Here is a 20946-nt window from a genome sequence, read left to right on the forward strand (position 1 = left end):
TGAGAAGCTGAAGAAGGTTGACTGCTTACGAAAGAATGGTTGTGACTATCCCAAAAAAGAATTCACACCCCCTCATTCCTCCCACTTTTCTGTCTCAAAGGTGAGCAGGGCAAATTCCCAGAAACAATTGCTCTCTTTCCATAACAAATCTCCCAAACTCTTGCCTCACACAGGTCCAAAGTGTTTGTGCGCACGTGTGTGGTCCTGATTTGCTTCAATGTGTTTTGATATTATTTGGCTTGGAACTGAGGCCAATTTTCGGATGTTTTGTTTTCATTCTAGTCTTCGGTCCTGCAAACATTTTTTAGCTTGATATCAAAGGGTGTTCTCAATTCACTTTGCGTGCGTAGCTTCCTCAAATTTGAACCATTTTGGATGTGGTAGCAGTTCTGACATTGATGCGACTGTGTTCCTCAAAATAGATTTTGAGATTCCTTCCTCAGAATTAGAAGCCTGATGCTCGACACAGCACGCTCTTATTGCTTTATTGGCCTTATGACAATGTCTTGATGCCAAATGACACATCAGAATCAGAATCAGAATCAGAATCAGAATCATCTTTATTGCCAAGTATGTAGGACACACAAGGAATTTGTTTCCGGTAGAACACGCTGCACTAGTATCGTCGTCAAAAAAACTGCTAAGTGGCACTATACAGTTCCATTTTGGCTACTGTTGAAAGAGTTCAAAGAGTTAATGGCTTGGGGGAAGAAGCTGTTTAAATGTCTGCTGGATTTGGTGCGCATGGATCGGTAGCGCCTGCCTGAGGGGAGTAGCTGGAAAAGGTGGTGGGCAGGGTGCGGAGGGTCCAGTAGGATTTTCCGCGCCCTTGTTCGGATTCTTGCAGTGTGCAAGTCCTCGAGAGTGGGTAGGGCGGTGCCAATGATTTTTTCCGCCGTCCTAACTATCCGTTGAAGTTGGATTTTGTCCATTTTTGTGGCGGCCCCGAACCAAACGGTGATGGAAGAACACAGGATGGATTTGATGACATAAAAGAAGTTATGTTTTTGGTGGATTTCGGATGGGGAGAATGGTGCATATCTCCACCCAAAACTGTTACTATGCGGTGTCGTTGTATGATGCATCACCCTCATATTATGTTGGGAAAAAAATCACGTTGATAATATTGTGGGTCATTTTTACCCGTATGTAAAAATCCACACAAAACAATCAAATAATAGGTGACATCAGCAAAAACTGTTTCTGAGCTGTTGTAGACATACAGTGGGACCTTGGCGTACGCACTTAATTGGTTCCCAGACAAAGTGTGTAAGGTGAAAAGTGTGTATCCCAAAAAATAATTTCCCATAAGAAACCATTAAAATGAGAATAATCCGTTCCCAGGTCTCCATAAAGTATAATTTTCAGCTAAATGAGCCTTAAAACTACGCACAATATACCTTATTCTATGTATAATAAATGTGCTATTGTATTGTAATGAAAGAAATACACTTCACTGTATAATAAAGTTGTTTTATTTACCTTTGTGATGGTCGTTGATGGCTTGATGGAATGGGGTGGGAGGTCAGAGGGAATTGCTGTTTGGAAGGAGTCACATTCCATAAGGACTGTAATTAAAGAAATAAGCTGTACTGTATAATAAAGTCGTTTTATTTACCTTTGTGATGGTCGTTGATGGCTTGATGGGATGGGGTGGGAGGGAGGAGGCGGCAGGCGGTGGGGGAAGGGAGGGAGTTACTGTATGGACTGTTGGTAACTCAACCTCCGGTGTGGCTTCTTTTTGCTTCTTCTGAGACTCTATCATTTTTGCATCTGTTGCTAGCTTTAAAATCATCAATAAACGGCGAACTTCCAGGTTGCCGCATGACGATATCAGAGTGAATTTGCCGTGCTTTCTCGGATATAATTGCTTTATTCAGTCAATCCAAATTGACAGATGTTTTTCAACCTCTTCTATTACCCGAGACCGTTGCTTTGACAACACGGAAACACCTTTAGCAACACACGCACCTTTAATAGCTTCTTTGTTCCGAAGGATGGTAGCAATGGTGGATTTAGCACTGGGCCGTTAAGTCAGACAAACACACTCCTCGTTCATGTTTCTCAATCATCTCCTTCTACTCTTCGACTATGATTTTGTTTTGTGTCTTCTTCGGCTGAACACAAGCCTGTGGTGGGGTCTTTTTTGGTCCCATAACAGCAAAAGTATCCGCGATAAATCCTTGAAGACGAACGACGTGTGCACTCAAAGAAAGGGAATGTGGAAAGGTAGGTCAGCTGTGGCGCTGTTCGGTCGTGTGGTTTGGTGTTCTTCCGGGAAAAATTACTCCAACAGGCATGGTGGGGCGTTGCTCCGTGTGTATCTCGAAATGTAGTGCGTATGCCAAGGTTTAATTTTCATAAATTAAACGTTCGTAAACGGAAAACTTCGTAAGGCAAGGGGTTTGTAAACCGAGGTTACTGTACGTGAAAAGAGAGACAACATATTTTTTATCCCATTGGGATATTTTAGAACTGTTTTGAAGAAAGGAAAAAGGTAAGGATATCCAGTGCTTCAGTCAACACAAAAATGGAAACTGGTAAATTATATATATATATATTGTCATTGGTTGCCATGACAACAACAATACAATTTCTTTGGTGTTGTTTTGTAAAAATGTTTAACATTTCTATTCGAACCTTCATATGTATGTTGTTCTTAAAATTGTCCTCAATAGTTTATTTATAATAGTTTGTCATGATCACTTCCGGTTCCGTGGCACGTGTTTCGATGTGCGAGAGAAATCGCTCGAGAGAGAGAGAGAACGAGACAAATTGCGAGAAAAATCGCCAGAGAAATGGAACGATAAAGTCTACGCTGTTAACGTTTGTCGACTTGCGGTTTACAAGGTGCACACGGTACGTTGTTAATTTGCTCATTTGTTGAATCTGTTACTGAACCAAACCCGTAAATTCTAAATATTAATGCAAATATTATATAAATACTTTAAATACAGAGGGTTGTGTCAGGAAGGGCATCCGACGTAAACGCTGGGCCAAAACAAACATGCGTATCATACCTCTGAAGATGGAGGTTACTGATTCGCTGTAGCGACCCCTTGAAGGGAAAAGCCGAAAGGAAAAGAAGAAGATTGTATGTTTTGTCGAACATATTGTAGTCATGTCGATTGTTGTTTTAAATGTCTTTTAGTTTGTTTTTTTTTTTTCATAATAAACGTTTTGGACATCAGTTGACCGGGGTAGGTAAAGACCCCTTAACATAATATGCGGTTAATGCATTGTGGAGAACGCTTATTATTTGAAGAACGGTCATTGCAACCACCTGGGAATGGACAGTTGCAGCTCGGACCTGATTGATCTGAAGCTCTGGTGAACTCCTTTCAAAAGACAAATGCGGAATTCATTGTGGCGCTGAACGGCCTGGGAAGCATTGGTATGACTTGAAATAAAGAAATTAAGATAATCTTCCCAAATCCTGGCTGAGGTAGCTTCTCTCCTCACTTCAAGTTCAACCTGAGCAATACCTTGCTATTAAATGGTGAATATGTTAGCTTTTTAGTAGATACTGGCAGAAAGTACTTAGCATTAAAATATTGATCCTAAAGTTGTTGTACTTCTCTTCATGAGGCTCATGGAATGTGTCGAAACGGGGCCGAAAGGGATGTGGCCTGAAGCAATTTACATTCCATCGGACTAACAAGGTGATAAGATTAGACATTATTGTCTCGAGCAGCATCCGATGGGGGAAACAATGGACTGATGGTCGTAACGTGAATTCCTCCATCCGCACAAGCTTATGCTCAAGCCGGAGCCATTTTATGAGATTAAAATGGCTGGTTGACAAGGCAGCGCTGCAAAATGGATTTGTGAATCGATGTCACTGTAGAGCTCAGTAGCAAGAGTGTCGTCGCCAGGGATGAGTATGATTGCTGTGCAAGTCTGGGCTTGAGACCAATAAAGAGGCCGCTCGGGACTGTTTTATATTTGTTAGGGTTTCACGTCAGAAAGTTTATTTTTAGGAGGAATTCTGAAAAACAAAAATTGTCATTTGGATGATTTATTTGCAGACCAAAATTTTTTCCTGATTGATTATTTTTCCCCACAGCTGTGTATGGTCCATGCTGCCATTATATTCAGTCAACAGATTTCACTAAATTGCCCGGGACAAAAACAATATGATTACCAAAACAAAACAGGCTCTAAGAAAATGCACATGACTCATTGTCATAACACACAGTAATTTTCAAACAGACAGATTAGTCTGCTGTGACTAAAATGTTGATACAATGGGGATATTTTACATTGTTGTGAAGGTCCTATCTGGCCGGTGCTGTGTATGTTTTTGTGAGGTGTCATGACACACTCGCCTTTATAGGATGCAACCGACTTGGGCTCATTTAGCCATCTCAAGATAATCTTTTTGTTGTTGTTGATTGTTTCCTGCTCTTGTAAGAACTTGTGCTTGGAATTAGCAGTATTTATGTGACACTGACTCCCATTCAGTCCAAATGCTCACACAAACACGTTACTTTACTGAAAGCAAAAAAGAAAAAAAAAACACAGCTAGCAAGACTGCATTAGTCAATCGAGAAGCTGCAGCCTGGATTCCTTTGCAGTATTCAAGTGTGTACATTTCAAATGAAAAGACCTCGCTGTGGCTTCTATACAATATGGCAATTGAATGGTGACATAAACCCATTCATTTTCGATTTCTATAAGTGCGTGTACAATAAGACATCTATGCAAGAATCAATTTATATGAACCACCTTTAATTGCAATCAACATGTTACAGACTCATACGCAATTGATGCATTTCTATTCTCATTCCCGAATTTATTCGGGGAATTGAAAAGTATGACATGGAACGCCATTAAAGAATTTGTTCAAATTGTGTTTTTTATAGCGGGGGTACCGATAAATCGCTGGTCAGACATCTGGCAGTGTTTTTACCTTCCACGAGGAGGCAGCATTTTCCTTTTGTACACCCAGCCCCATTTCAAGTTCAGTTAACTCCAGACCCATATAATTTAGGAATTAACTCTCTTTTTTTCTGATGAAAGAAGAGAGTCTCAGACTTGAAGGTTTCTTACGCTGAATTGAATGTTTATGTAGTCCTAAAACTCAATATTATGTAGGTCCTGCAATTTGAGTGAAAATGACAAAAACCCTAGTGGACACATTTTTGAAAATTGTCTGGCAGTGAATGAGTTCAATAAAGGCCAAACAAAATGTGATATAGCAGTCATATTGTTAGCGAATCAGTTATTATATGTCACAATTGCTCTGAAAGTGAAAAAGGGATATATATATTTTTTTAAACACATAAAATTACCAGTTCTTTCAGGCCAGTTTGCCAGGAAGTATCCACTAGTCTAATCTGCTAAATTTTAGGTACAGAAAATTTCAACCCTTTCATTGATCTGATGACTGACCATTTATTTTGACTGGACAACTTCAGCATGTGGTCAGACAATACAGTACCACGCATGGGCCCTTTCCTGCCGCAAAAAAATGTGTGTGCGCGTGTGTGTTTGTGTTTGTCTATGCGTGTGCGCGCGCGCGTGTGTGCGTGTGTGCATGCACTATTGCCGAAAAACTGAGCGAAACGTGTGTGTCTGCGTCTGGATGGATGCAGGGATTACATAAAGCGACGCCTGATTGGCTCCCTATGGGCATGGCATGTCCTGGAGGATTATAGTTATTATTAGTAGTAATATCAGGAGGCTGCAGTGAGAGCGATTTTTCAGTCTCCATGTGATCGATCGATATTAATACTCTTCCTAAATACCACAGCCCAGCTTCTGATTTAAAACTAAGCTGTGTTTGTGTAGCCAACTTCAAGATGAGGGCCCTTCTGGGGAAATATGATTTTAGGTTATTTTCACGGGAAGGGTTGTACTTTATTGGACTATGCAAGCCCAGCCCTGACACGTCAGGTTGGAGTTTCTTCACTGGAGCCAAAACGCAACAAATAGAAGCACTTGTTGAAAGAGGAGGGCCTTGGCATCTTCTGAGTTATCTTAAACGATGTCAGCTATCAACGGCACATGCCTGGTGAAACACAAACTGAGAGTGAGGACAAACCATCTCCCTTGTGTCTGTGGCACGTGCACCGATTGGCGCGTTTCTGGCTCAGCCATCGATTCCCGGAGCCATCTGCCACATTCTGGCTCACAAGTTAGTTTCCGTGACAACGCAGTGTCGATAAATGACACATTCTATTTAAGTCCAAGATCTGTTTTGGGTTGTTACGTGGTCTACCTATCTATCTCTTGAGAAAGCAATTTTGACAGCCAGTTCTCCAATTCCCATGAAAACAGCAGTCATGTCTGCAAAGCGGTTTTGTTTTTCGTCTGACCTTTTTGCTCATGCTTTAACCCGAAGCTTTCAATTACTCCGGGTGCTAATAATAATAATACTAATACTAATAATAATAATACTACTACTACTACTGCTACTACTACTACTACTACTACTACTACTAATAATAATAATAATAGTAATAATAATAATAATATGTACATTTGATTTGGATGTGCTTTTCACTGTACTCAGACATGTTACAGATTTAAGAAATGCAGGATGAAAAAATACAGTTTGAAGCAAAAATATCTGCACATTTTGAAACACACATCACAAAAGACAAACAAAGTGAGAAATGAGTAAAAAAAATTATGATGTTCAAAGGAGACTGTGCTGAGCGGTTGCACCTTTTCAGCAGCACGAATATGCCAGCACTATTTTTGATTGGGAGGAATGTCATTGCCATTTGACCTTCATCGCTGGACAGCTCTGGGGCAATTGTGCTTTTTTTGCGGCAATAATGGGCAGCATTTTTGCAGCCCCACTTTATTCAGTGGGGTTGTAAAACTGTTGGACAGTCTGCGGCTGGATGCATGCATGGCTTGAGGAACCTTTGATGAGAAGAAAGGAGTGTCAGCGCAGAGCGCCGATGCGTATGTAGAACCATCGTGGCTTGGAATTGAACCAGATTTACGTGGGACAGGAGATGTGAGACAATCTATTTTCGTCAATGGATGCTAAAGCTTCGTGTTTGCTTACAACATTTAGCTTGTAGCAGACGTGCACATTTCACCATGACGTCCTTGATCCACTGGTGAAAAGGACGCTTTGATCCTCTCTGACCCTCCTTGCTCCCTGCCATATCAGTCGCTAACTTTTTGAATTCATCAGTCAACCAATTAACTGTGGTTTACTTTTTCTTTCTATTTATTCCATGGCCTCATTAGCGGAGTGGAAAGTACATTTACCTGAATAAAAATAGTCATAAAACAAAAACAAAAAAATTGAAATGATGCTGTGTGTAGCAGTGCAATAGAGAAGGATTTGTTCTTTCTTACATGCCCCGACAGAAGAATGGCACTCTGGCCACTGTTGGATCTTTGAAGCGAAGTGGGGGAATCTTTGTGAGGGCACCGCCAGGAGCGCACCCCCCCACCCGCCCCGCCTTCTCCCTGCTGTGGCAGCTGTCCAACTGATCTGTGGACATTCTTGCTCATTATAAGCCTTTGTTGGTTATTCGTGGTGTGTGCATGTGTGCAGGCTGAGGATTTGATGAATGAACTGTGGCAGGTGAAGAAGATGCATGAGCGCTCCTCGGGGGGGTTCTACGACATCGTCATGAACACTCAATGCTGGGCTGCAGGCTATCTGTTTTTCTGCAAAAAAAAAAAATAAAATAAAATAAAATGAACTCGAGAGAGCTGAAAGTGCAACTGCACATGTACCCCCTTTTTGGGTTGTGAAGACTGCATCATGGTGTTCCTGCGTGAGGTCAGTGCTAAAGAATGTGAGCTGTCCCTTCCTCTGTTGCACTGTAACCAGACAGTCCATTACAAGGACGCCATGTTTTTTTCCCTCTTTGCTGTTTGGCCCTGAGCACAAGAATCCCTCATTTTGAGTCATCATTGTTTCAGGAATGTGGGAGGTTTGTTTGCTGTGGCGCGGGTGGACTCTGCTGTCGGCATCAAACGGCTTCTTTTAACCTTTTATGAATAGCACCGCTTTATTACAATGTTCTTCAGAGCACAACATGTCATAAAATAGGTTTATGGACACACTTTCCCCTGTGTGCTCGGGGTGTGGGAAATGCTAAATGCTGATGGAGTGTTTTGAGAGCTGTTCGCAGACAGCCAATCCACAACCTGCTATGTTTTTAACTCATTCACTGCTCGACGTGCAAAAATGTGTCCACTCCAGTGCCAGGGTTTTTGTCATTTCCACTCAAATTTCAGGACCCACAGAATGTGCCTTGCACGCTGGATCCAAGAGGACAGTAATTTCATCAGTGGTGTATGTCATGCATATTAGCATATTTGACAATAAAGTTAACTTTACTTTGATATTGAGTTTTAGGACTACATAAACATTCAGTAGTGTAGTCATAGTGTTTTAAAACAATATGGCACAGCAGGAGATTACAGATCACTTTGGGCAAAATTTCAGATAGAAACCTGACCATGTGCATCTCTACTTTGCAGTTGTATCCCTTGCCAAGAAAAAATGGAAGCTTGTGACTGTGTGTGAGGGAGTGGGACTACCTCCAGACTTTACCCAGAATTCCGCAGTGCGAGTTGAAGTGGCAGAAAGACAGGAAGCATGACCTGAGTTTTGATAACAGCGGGGGCGGCTATTTCTGACTAAATGTAAGCGCAGTATTGACAACAAGTGTCTGTTGTGTTTCCTGTTGCTTTTTTAGTCGGATGGCAGTATGTGGTTTCAGTGGTTTGCACATCTGCCTCATAATGTAATTCCAATCTTGGCTTGTGCACGTAAAGATAGCATCAAACTGATCATGTTCTCATGTTTTGAGCAACGGATGGATACCAGAACAGTTTAACTCATTCATGAATTTATTTGGAAAATTTGACGTTGAGCGCCATTCCCAAATTTGTTTTATTTTTTCGTGCTTGGGTACCAATACAGTGCTGGCCATGTTTTTTCTTTTCCACAATCAGGCAGTATTTCCCTTGGTCCCAAGTTGCCACTTTGTTCTAGCTTCAGCTGTTGTTAAATACCTATACAAACAAATATGTATGTGGTGCATTGTATTTTGGACAGCCGCCCCATTTCAAGCTCATATAACTCCAGACCCATATTATTTAGGAATTAACTTTTTTTTGCTGATGAAAGAAGAGATTCTATGCCTTAGACTCTCTTCTTTCATCAGAAAAAAAAAAAACAAACAACATAAACATTCAACAGAAACATTAGACTCTAAGGTTTCAATTGAATGTTTATGTAGTCCTAAAAGTCAATATTCTGTGGGTCCTGGAATTCAATGAAAAAAAAACACTAGCACGAGAGTGGACACATTTTTGCACATTTCTGGCAGTGAATGAGTTAAGTGTAGGCAAACCTTGGACCATCTTTACAAAATAATTAAAGCTATTTTCACATCCATCCATTTTCCATACCGCTCATTCCTCATTAGCGTCGCGGGAGGTGCTGGGGCCTATCCCAGCTGTCTTCGGGCACTAGGCGGGGGACACCCTGAATTGTTTGCCAGCCAATCGCAGGGCACACAAAGACATACAACAGTCACTATCACACTTACACCTAGGGACAATTTGGAGTGTTCTATCTGCCTGCTATGCATGTTTTTGGAATATGGGAGGAAACCGGAGGACCTGGAGAAAATCCACGCGGACCTGGGGAGAACATGCAAACTCCACACAGGGACATCAGAAAAACGTTTTATAGCTTCTAAAATACCCAAAACATGCAGGATGATATTTTTAGTCAAATGCAAAACACCAATAAAAATGACTTAGTGTCCAAAAACTACTTCAAATTGAACCCGGAAGTGGCCAGTTTCAGAAGGTCCCGCCCCCTTGTTCGTGATGTCACGCCAAGACGTCTTGCCTTGCTCTAGAATCAAAACAATGGCTTCAGATTCGGAGAAGATGCTTTCTTGTTACTCATCCACTTATGAATATGATTCAAATAGTTCTGAAGAGGAAAGCATAAATGTTTGCAATCGATTAAAGAAGTTATTCCCTGTCATTTTGATGCATCTGGACAGAAATGTAGCACCCACAAAATGCAGAAAATGGCGCCAAAGCTCCGTTGGAAATGGGCTGATTTGTTTGTGTCAGCGAATATCAAATAGTTGTCTTGATGCAACACACGATTCACCATTGCGTTATTTATGTGTTTTCCTTCTAATTTCGCCATTAACACAGATCAACACAAAGTTTTCAGACCAAACAAAGTACCGCAAAATGCATTGTCTGTCCTTTTCTCGGTCAGGGGCGTTCCATCCGTGACGTGACGTCAGGAATCGTCACCAACTCAAAAACAAGACTTCCTGAATATTCAGCGCATGTCTGAAAACGCAAAGTATAGCTTTATGCGGTGGAATCTTTGTAAAATACGCTCAGTAGAAGTCATTTGAAGCGATTTTACAAATTATGGACACAACTTGTCGGGAGGTGTCAGTTGTCCTTTAACTGTCTAAGCATTCTGTCTTGCAGTGTTGGCAATGATAAGCAGCCGGTGACATAAGTGTGACAGTGGTGTGGAACTGCCGGTACATTAAGTAGATTTTTTTCAGTTTTCCTTTTTTTCATCTTTACTTATCAATACTTATATATTTAATCATTTCTATTCATCTATCATACTTGTACTCTCATAAATAACTGTTGCCACTTTAAGGTTTGCAACCAACGGTTGGCCCCGCAGCTGCACAGGTGTTAGTTGTTTTAATCAGTGGCAGTTAAAAAGACTCCCGGCACGACCTCAGTGTCGGGTCATTATTTGTTTCACCTTGTCAGGTTTGTTTCTTCTTGTCATGTTTTACTCATGGTTTTGTTTACTACTTTGGACTTTCCAGTTCTGATGGCTTTGTTGTTTGAGATTTTGTTCCTGCCGACTTTATTTAATACAATTTGGCAAATACACCCTGCTCCTCCCTCCTGCCTGCTTTTTTGGGGTCCACCATCACCACCACCTTGCAAATCGTGACACTGGTCTTAAACATGTCGTCTCACATTGCAGGTCGAAGGTAATGTGACCTCTGAGATGTCTGGAATTCAAATGTAATCATACAGCGGAAATGACCAGAGTGGAAGGGGCTGAAGACACAGGAGGAGATTTGAAACAGGTCACACAACCATGCTGCGTGTTCAGCGGGGGCAGCCCGGCACACTAAAGTACCTGCATTGCTTATCAGAAAGGTAAACTGTGCGCGCTCACTACAGTTTACAACTTCGCATGAGGTAATTCATTAAACTACTGGGCTGTGTTTGGCTTCAAGGTAACGGCATCCTCAAACAAGGAAACTCACCGGCATGCTTTGAGATGGAGTGCGTTGACCACTTCATGAAACAAGGGGCAAAAAAAACCTCTCTCTATGAATCGGCTGATTACCAAAAAGTAGAAAGAAAAGCTTAACGCTCTCTATGGTTAAGATATCACATTCAGGCATTTGCTTGTTTTGCAATACCTTGTTAATACTTTAATAATTCACTTTTTTGTGGTTAATGTCTAAATCTCATGATCTTTAATTTAACAGGTGTGTTGTAATGTGCTGTGTTCATTTTTTGCGAAAATATTTTAAAAGACAGAGTATCAGCCAATACACCAACAAATTTAGGAATTGCAGGCATGACATCTGACTTTGTTTCCATTATATGTCTTTTACTTTTTGTTGAATGATAAGTGAGAAAAATGATCAAAAAGATGTCAAATTTTTTAATGCCAATTTGTGGTGATACACAAACTGAAGCACAATCCCAACCACCCAAAATAATAATAATAATAAAATAAACATCACACCTACACATTTTATGTCCGATCCAGCAGGATGTGACTACTATTTATAACCTATGAGACCAAGCCGATGTCCAGTCACTGTGTCTGTGTGTGTGTGTGTGTGTGTGTGCGTGCGCGTGTGTGTGTGTGTGTGTGTGTGTGTGTGTGTGTGTGTGTGTGTGTGTGTGTGTGTGTGTGTGTGTGCGTGTGTGTGTGTGTGTGTGTGTGTGTGCGCGCGCGCGTGTGTTGGGGTACGGTCAGGATTATTGAGAGAACTTTAGATCTGCTTCATGTCATGTACTACAGTAAAGTCTCGTTATATCGATATCGGATATATCGATAGTCCCGGTTATATCGATACTATTTCTATGCACGCACTGAGAAAATTACATGCAAACAGGGTCGGATATATCGATAGTCCCGGTTATATCGATATTTTTCGGACTCCCTTGAATATCGATATAACGAGACTTTACTGTATTTTTGCAACAGAAGTAAGTAAACATGCATATTTAATTAGTTGAATGCAAGAATAAATTCAACACGAAGAGGATTGCGTCGCCCGACAACATTTTCACATCTTGTGCCATCAGGCAACATCTGGACCGCTCCAACTCAATTTTTCACTGCCACTGGTGCTTGTGGCATGTGTGCATATTGAGTTATTTCCTGGCTGTGGGGATATGGCGTGACCATGACGATGTCGAGGCGATCACACCCTCAAAGTGGGAACCAACCAAACACGACAGGAGCGTCAGTCAAAACAAATCAACCTTCAGGGCCAAAATACAGGAAAAAGGAGTTCCTTCCGTCATGTGGGATCACACTCAAGGTCATGGTGTCTGTGCCTCTGTGTTGCATGGGCAAGTGGCGACACACATGCACACGCATGTCAAATGACATTAAGCTCAGCTTCAAAGTGAACCTCCATTTTGTACTCAAAAGACAATGCTTTTCTCTGAACAGCAGCATCAGTCATTATGGCTACCTTTTAGTCGCATGCACTGGGAATGTGTATAAGATCGCTTGTGTGTATGCGTGTGTGTGTGTATGCGCGCGTGTGTGTGTGTGTGTGTGTGTGTGTGTGTGTGTGTGTGTGTGTGTGTGTGTGTGTGTGTGTGTGTGTGTGTGTGTGTGTGTGTGTGTGTGTGTGTGTGTGTGTGTGTGTTGTCTAAATCAGTGGTCCCCAACCCTTTTTGCACCACAGACCGGTTTAATGTCAGACAATATTTTCACGGACCGGCGGATAAATATGTACAACAAAATAAAATGACCTAGACATGTTATTTGTTATTTAGTTTTTCTTTTGTTCTTTTGACTTCAAGACGGCGCCGCGAGAGTGGCTGCCTTTCCAGCAGCTCCTGTGTTTTGCTTTTCTACTTTCATTTCTTTCATAACTTTGCCGCTGTGAAATGTAAATTTCTCCACTGCGAGACTAATAAAGGCAAATCCAATCCAAATCCAATCCAATCCAAGCGTTTTGACATGCGTCAAGAGTAAGTCATAGACAGATGTAATCTGGTAAGTTATTTTTTCAAAATAAGACGTAGTTTGGACTCTGATAATAAATAAAACTGAAATTATGTAAATTATGTATTCTTTCTGCGCGGCCCAGTACCAAATGACCCACGGACCGGTATCGGTCCGCGGCCCGGGGGTTGGGGACCTCTGGTCTAAATATTTTCACATCGTGATGTTCAAAGATAGTGTCAGTGTTGCCTAATAAAACAGTTCCGCCATCTTTCTCGTCCATTTGCACTCTCCAACCTTTTTCTGTCATTTAATGGTCATTATGCCAACCCACTATGGCTGCTTACAACGTTTTTAGCTGTGACATTCTTTGCTGCAAAGTACAGCCTTTTTGAAATAGCCCCACTTTTATTGAGCAACGTATATTGAAACTGAGGAGTCTTTGCTACCTTCGCACAAGGTGGAGCCAAATGTGTCGTGAAGGAGGTACATAGCGGAATGAGAGTCTGTGTTAAAGTGTACAAACATTAAGTGAGAGAGGCAACCCAGTAGAACAGGATCATGTTTTTAATAATATTTTAGTGACCCTCAATTCTTGCACTAAATGTTGGTTTCTTGTTCATCAGTTTGTGCCATCCTTGAAAGGCAATTTTAATGCAAGAGAAAACTTCGCTAGACAAACTCACAAAAAACACTGTATGTATTTTGCCGTTTGTTTCAAATCATTTGCTGTTAGGTTTGGTTACCTTTTATGTATGCATTGAAAAATGTATTCTTCAAACTGAAAGCCATTATCAACAGGATGTATTTTGGACGTATGCAAATGTATAGTCCAATGTCGTCTCCAGTAGCATTAATGAAAAATTACAGCCCCCTCCAATATTTAATTTGGCCATCCCTGATCCGAGCTCGTCAACACCAGAAATTATCTGCGAACATGTATATTGTGTTGAGGAACAAATACATTTGACATTCTGTACTTTTTTACTTTTACGTAAACGAGAGAGTTGAGTGAGAAGTTGTACTTTTATGTGAGCCATTTTTTAAATTACCTCTTGCCACCTCTGCACCCATGTCTCTCTCTGTCCTTCTTTGTGTCTCTGACTGTCTCTCTGTCTCTGCCATGTCTACACAAGGGGTGAGTGCAATACAAACAGGAAATTCTGAAGCAGGAGAGCGCCACCTCTTGGAGCCAGATCGCCATGACTGGCCAAATGCTGGTAAAATTCCATCCCCACACAGCAGGAACGCTCGAAAAGTCAAAGTCAACTTTATTGTCAAATATGCTCATCTGCATGACATACAGCACAGATGAAATTACTGTCCTCACTGACCCAGCGTGTAAGGCACTTCTAATGTGGCTAAAAAGACAGACAATTGACAACATACAATACATGTAATGGCCTCGAAGCCCTGCATTGAAATTATTTGATGAGATCCGAGCAAAATTCCAGTAACCAATAGGAAAGCCCGGTGGAATGCTTTAGGTTTGAATGTTTTTTGTCTTTGCTGGTGTCTTTACTCAAGGCCAATGGTGGCTCCATCGTTCTTAAATTACCCTCCACATCCGCCTTGCCTAAGTACCTTACCATCAACCAGGAGACATACATCCGAATATTCCTGCATCTACTAGAGTGCTTGCATTAGTGGGAAACAGTTCGCTATTATTGCGGCCCAAAGCATTTTTTTTAAAAGCTCCAGCTTGGAGCATATTTAATGAAGAGACATGCCGTCAGATTGTCACGGTTTGCAAGGTGGTGATGGCAGATGTGGATCCCAAAAAGCAGGCAGGAGGGAGCAGCAGGTTGTATTTGAGAAATTGTATTAAAATAAAGTCATCAAGAACAAAATCTAAAACATCAAAGTCATTCAGACAGAAAAATACAAAGTATCAAATAAAGACCAAGAGTAAAAGTCTGGCAAGATGAAACAAACACATGTATAAACAGTGCATACAATTGCATACAACAATGACCCGACAGCGAATGGTCGTGCCGGGAGTCCTTTTGAGTGTCACTGATTGGGAACGACCAGTACCTGCGAGGCAGCAGGCAGGGCTGACAGCGCCACCCTTTGGTCGCCAACCAGATCATGACACAGATTCCCCTTAGGTCAGGGGTCGGGAACCTTTTTAACTAAGAGAGTCATAAAAGTAAAATGTTTAGAAATGTTTTTCAGTGAGAGCCACAACACGCTCGGGCGCGCGCACACACACGCACGCACACAGACGCACACAGACGCACGCTCGGCCACTTTTCAACAAAATGTCACAATGTATTATTTAAAATAACTTTGTGATAGTACTCACCGTTAACATGAATGGTTTTTCGTTCCTCGTGATTGGTAAAAATACAGGCAAACAATCGGAATGAAAGTTAACTTGCTGGGTCCATTCGCGAAGTTACTGCTAACTAGCCTGCACACGGCTCATTAGCCGTGTGCAATAGACTGTTTCATTGATTGTCTTGTTTCATAGCAAATTAGAATCAGAACCTTTTGTCTCCACAAAGGTGAATCTCCGGTGCATTCAAGCCGAAGTGTACTTCGTTTTTACTCGTCGGGCTGATTTAAATGGGGTGTTTACCTGTAACTGATGGCCACTATCATCCAAATAAAATTGCGCTTTCCGCCAACTGCAGCCCCAACAGAAAATGAACAGAAAAAAAAGCGAGAATATGTATTTAGATTTATCGGTGATCCATATGCAATCATCAAAAGAGCCATATATGGCTCGCGAGCCTTAGGTTCCCGACCCCTGAATGAATCTAAAGACCTTTCTCCAAATATAACATGTAGATGATGATGTTGTGGCGGGCACTAGGACCAGACATCTCACCCAGCAGGTGCACGGGAGGGGGCGGGTTTATGTTACATATATTTCACTGCATTTTCTGTTTGATGGAGATCAACTTGTTAGCCGTTGGAATAAACACGTCTCCACATTCAGTCATGTGTGCTCTTTCCTCAACGGCTACACTGGTGACCCCGACGTTGGAAATGTTCATGGCAGCAGTCGAAGAGATATCTTCTACGGCCATGTCGCCACGACCGGCGCCTCAGCTCGCAACTGCCGCCCACGCCGCGAAGCTGCCTGAGTTCTGGAATAGCGACCCGGTTTCGTGGTTCCAACATGTGGAAGCGCTTTTTCACCTACAAGGCATCACGACACATGAGCCGAAATATTATCTGGTCGTGGCGTCTCAACGAACAGACTACTCGTCATGTGCTGCCTCTCTTACGTGCACCTCCACAGAGCGAGAAATACCTGCTGCTCCGACGGTTTACGCTATCAGCCTCTGAGAGAGCAGACAGGCTTCTTTCCCTTCCCGGACTGGGCGACGGAACAGCAGTGGATCTGATGGATAAAATGTTGTCGCTACTAGGTTCGGATGACGGCGGATTCCTGTTCCCCCACATATTCCTTCGTCAGCAACCGGCCTCAGTGCGCGCCGTGCTAGCTAACTTGACGTGCCTAGCCACCAGCGACTACAGAGGTTTGGCGGAAAACATGACGCGCAAAACATGACGGCCGAACCCCTCGGCGGAGCGGCATCGAACATCGACCCAACCGTAGTAGTCGTGTAGTAGTGGTCACGCGGAAGCGACACGAGAAAGCCCTCTGGTTTCCCACCAGTGGTTTGGTGCCAAGGCTCGACACTGCGTATCCCCCTGCACCTACGAGACTCTGGGAAACTCCAGCGCCGGCACCCAATAGCAGGCGCCGGCAAAGAAAGCTAGCTGCTTTTCATCACAGACTCCTCGTCAGGTAGACGTTTTGTTGTGGACAGCGGGGCACAAGTAAGCCTGCTGACGCCCACAGCCGCGGACATGACGGCAGGTGGATGCGAGCCTCACCTGTGCGCAGCTCACAGCTCGCCCATCGCCAACTTTGACTCCAGGACTGTGTGTTTCCACGAACGGAAATTCGAGTGGGACTTTATCGTAGCCTCGATTACAGTTCTGATAATCGGCACAGATGTTTTATTCGCTTGTGGACATTGCTAACCGTCGTTTGATTGACGGCATCTCTTTCGCCACTTTTCTGTGTGAGGCTGCAGGGCTCGAAGCGTTAACTCATGCAAATTATTTAACGTCAGGTGACGTTTATGAACGCCTGCTGAACGATTATCCGTCGTTAACCACACCCGCCTTTTCCAATGCCGATACAAAACACGGGGTAGAGCATTTCATTCCCACGGTTGGCCCGCCAGTTTTTCCCCGCGATCGTTGTCTCCACGCGGCAAAATTGGCAATGGCGAGAGGGGAGTTCGCGACGACGGAGTGCTTGGGCATCGTGAGGCGTTCCAACAGCCCGTAGGCCTCACCATTACATATGGTGCCCAACAGTGACGGTTCTTGGCGGCCGTGCGGTGATTTTCCTCAGCCGCACATCCAAGATTTTTCCGCATTTTTGCGTCTGATGTTGCCATAGGGGCGCTGGTTGAGCAGCTTGTGGAGAACGAATAGCAGCCCCGTGCATTTTTCAGTCGGAAGCGGCAAGATAACGAATGCAAGTATAGTGTTTTCGACAGACAGTTGTTAGCACTCTATCTTGCGACGCACCATTTTCGTTTCCTCCTCGAGGGGTGCCGGTTTACCGCCTACGTAGATCATAGACCCCTAACATTCGCCATGTCTAAGGTGACCGAACCCTGTGGCCAATTGCTTGTCACGTGCGATATGTCCAGTCCAGCTCGGGGTGGATTTTTCAGAGATGGCCACTGCCCAATCTGAGGATCCGGACATCCACGAACTCAAGGCAGCAGGCATGGCCCTGAAGCTTGAGGAGGTGGCACTGTGTGAAGGGGGTCCCGCTCTCCTCTGCGATGTTTCTACGGGTCGCACTCGTCCCGTGCTTCCACAGGAGTGGCGTTGGCGAATTTTTGATTCATTTCATTCCCTCTCACACCCTGACGTCCGGGCGTCAGTCAAACTACTTGGGGCCAAGTTTGTCATGCCCGGGTTACTAAAGGACGTCAGGAAGTGGGCAGCTGCATGCGGGGCATGTCAACGCGCCAAAGTCCATGGGCACACCCGGGCAAACCTGGAAACTTTTCTGATTCCGGCCAGGAGATTTGACCACGTCCATGTGGACCTGGCCGGGGCCCTCCCTCCTTTGCAGGGTTGCACACATCTCCTCACTATGGTCGATCGGTCCACTAGGTGGCCGGAAGCATTTCTGTTGTCCTGGGTCGCACGTTTCGGCACGCCATCTGATATCACTTCGGACAGAGGCCCCCAGTTTGTGTCCGAGCTCTGGTCAGCCATGGCACAGTCCTTGGGTGTGCAAGTACACCGCACTATGGCTTACCACCCGCAGGCTAACGGGATGTATGAACGTTTCCACCGGTCACATAAAGCCACGCTACGGGCTGCACTATCGGTAACTGGGTCGACCGGCTTCCGTGGGTCCTGCTCCGGTTACGTTTGGCCCCAAAAGAAAACCTTAACGCCACTCCGGCAGAGTTAGTACTCGATCAGCCATTCCGCGTCCCTGGTGAATTTCTGCCTGAAGCTTCGGGTGCACCTTCTTTCCCCCTTTTGCCAGGGGAGCCCGTGACTCCAGCACCATTTCACCACTGCGTCCCAAATATTCCTTCCGTCTGCTCTTAGATCAGCCCGTTTTGTCTTTGTGCGTCACGATGCCCCCCGCTCTCCCCTCCTGCCGCCGTACGATGGCCCATTTAGAGTGCTCGAACACGGGGAAAAGAGTTTTGTTCTCGATATGGGTGTGAGAAGGGAGGGCCTTTCAATACACAGACTCAAACAGGCTCATATAATTGCAGGCGAGGACGTTTCGCCGGCCCAGGTCCCACATTGCGGACGCCCTCCGAAACCTCCAGCCTCACCGTGGCATGCCAGGGTTGAGTGTCGTTCCCCGACTCAGGTCTCACCCGGATCACCTGCCCGAATAATTTCACCTTCATCACCAAACGACGGACTGCGTAGTCGTTGTGGCAGGCTGGTCAACCCCCCTGCAAAATTTTTGCCTTGACTTTCATTCTGGGTGTTCTGGGCACTAGGACCAGACATCTCAGCCAGCAGGTGCACGGGAGGTGGTGGGTTCATGTTACATATATTTCACTCCATTTTCTGTTTGAGTTAGATCCACTTGTTCGCAGTTGGAATAAAGACGTACTCCAGTCGATCGTGTGTTCTCCTTCCTCAACTGCTACAATGTCATACTTTAAGTTACATAATAGCTCCCCGGATCGTCATTATGTGTTACAAAAAAACAGCCACAGAGAACATTTCATTCTGAAGATGATTTAACTAAAAGCCTCTGATAAGATCTGGACTATACTATGTTCACTATATTTTATCATCCATACACGCACGCACATGCGTGCACACACCTCAATTTGCAACCATTCCTCAATTGTAACAGCAGAATTTGACTTGAAATTTATTTTTCATTTCCTTATCCTAATGATTTGGTGCAGGTTTCAACATGCAATTGCGCGATGATGCATCAATGGTATGCATATCAACCGTTCCAAGCAAATTACCTGAAACACCACAACTCGCCAGCCAACACGGGGTGGTTTATTACAGACTCCATTAATCCCCTGAAGGGCCACAAAACCACCTCCTTCTGGGTTCTGCTGTGAAAGATTACTAGAGACACGTATGTGTATACTTTGTAGTTGCAAGGCAAGCATCCAGTGTTCTCTAAAGTACCCGGCCAAAAGCAATATCTGTGATGAAATATCTTACAATAGAATTGGATGAATCGATTTGCGAATTTTGTTTGTATTTATTTGTTGGGTGGATGAGTGTGATGGATGGATTGTTTAACCAGTACATGAATGGCGTGATTCGTCTTTTTTCACGCCAGTAGGTGACGGTAATTGCACGTAGACACTATTTGCCAATCAAACCTAAGAAAAGAAGAAGAATCTTCGCCACCCGACTTCCGTTTCTTGGACGGTCGACACCACCCCCTGCGGTCGATTTATGCAGCGTGCTTGTTTATATCCAACATGGCCGTGTCCGTGCGAACAGTAAACATGCAGTACAGTATTATATTGACATTTGCTATCTGCGCGAAGGAGTTCAGGTAGTCGCGCACACAAACACGTTTAAATGCACACATCCACACAAAATACGTATTTTTAAAGCGAATCGACCATGCATCAAGCAAGGCAACCAAAACAAAACTGCACGGCCAATAACTAAATAGCATATACAGAGTAAAACAGCGTGTTATAGTCGACACTGTATATCAGCACGTATTTTTACAGTTGCTTGTAAGCTATCGTGACAAGTATTGTTTGTGTGGGCAGCACAACTAACTATCAGAAAGAAGCACTGACCAAAAGTTGCTTTTTATTGCCAACATTTTTCCTTTGAAATTGTTTTAATACCATCCAAAAAGTCTATTCTTTTAATCTTAGTTCCACAATGTTTCTCCTAGATGGAATCTCCTTTCAGAATATGTCGTTTTGGACAGGTCCAGAAATTGACCCTGTTGCAAAGTGCAATAACCAGAGGGAAAAAATACACAGAAATTACTCCTTTCAGTTCAAGTTTTTCAGTGTGGATAAATCAAATGCTAATATCAAATGTGTGCAGTTGAGCAAACGTGCAAGTCCAAAATTCATATTGACCTTCTCTGTGATCTTAACAGGTGTGACATCACCGCAGGGGAGCACCTTGAGAACACGGACATCACCACCGTTCTCTACAGACTCCTTGAAAGCTGCTCTGATGGAGGCGTAAAGCCAGCAGGATGGTCG

The 20946-nt window shown here is 43.6% G+C and overlaps 1 long non-coding RNA gene across 1 annotated transcript; it reads left to right on the forward strand.

The window, feature by feature from the left end:
• The first annotated feature begins 2771 nt into the window (after positions 1-2771).
• Positions 2772-11574, forward strand: LOC148903217 (uncharacterized). The gene is made up of 3 exons (XR_016114777.1): positions 2772-2859; positions 10982-11160; positions 11241-11574. It is a non-coding gene; the product is annotated as an uncharacterized LOC148903217 (long non-coding RNA).
• The last annotated feature ends 9372 nt before the right edge of the window (positions 11575-20946 follow it).

The sequence above is a fragment of the Hippocampus bargibanti genome, linkage group LG01, assembly GCF_051943395.1.
Source record: "Hippocampus bargibanti isolate YZ-2025 linkage group LG01, ASM5194339v1, whole genome shotgun sequence".
Taxonomy (NCBI): domain Eukaryota; kingdom Metazoa; phylum Chordata; class Actinopteri; order Syngnathiformes; family Syngnathidae; genus Hippocampus; species Hippocampus bargibanti.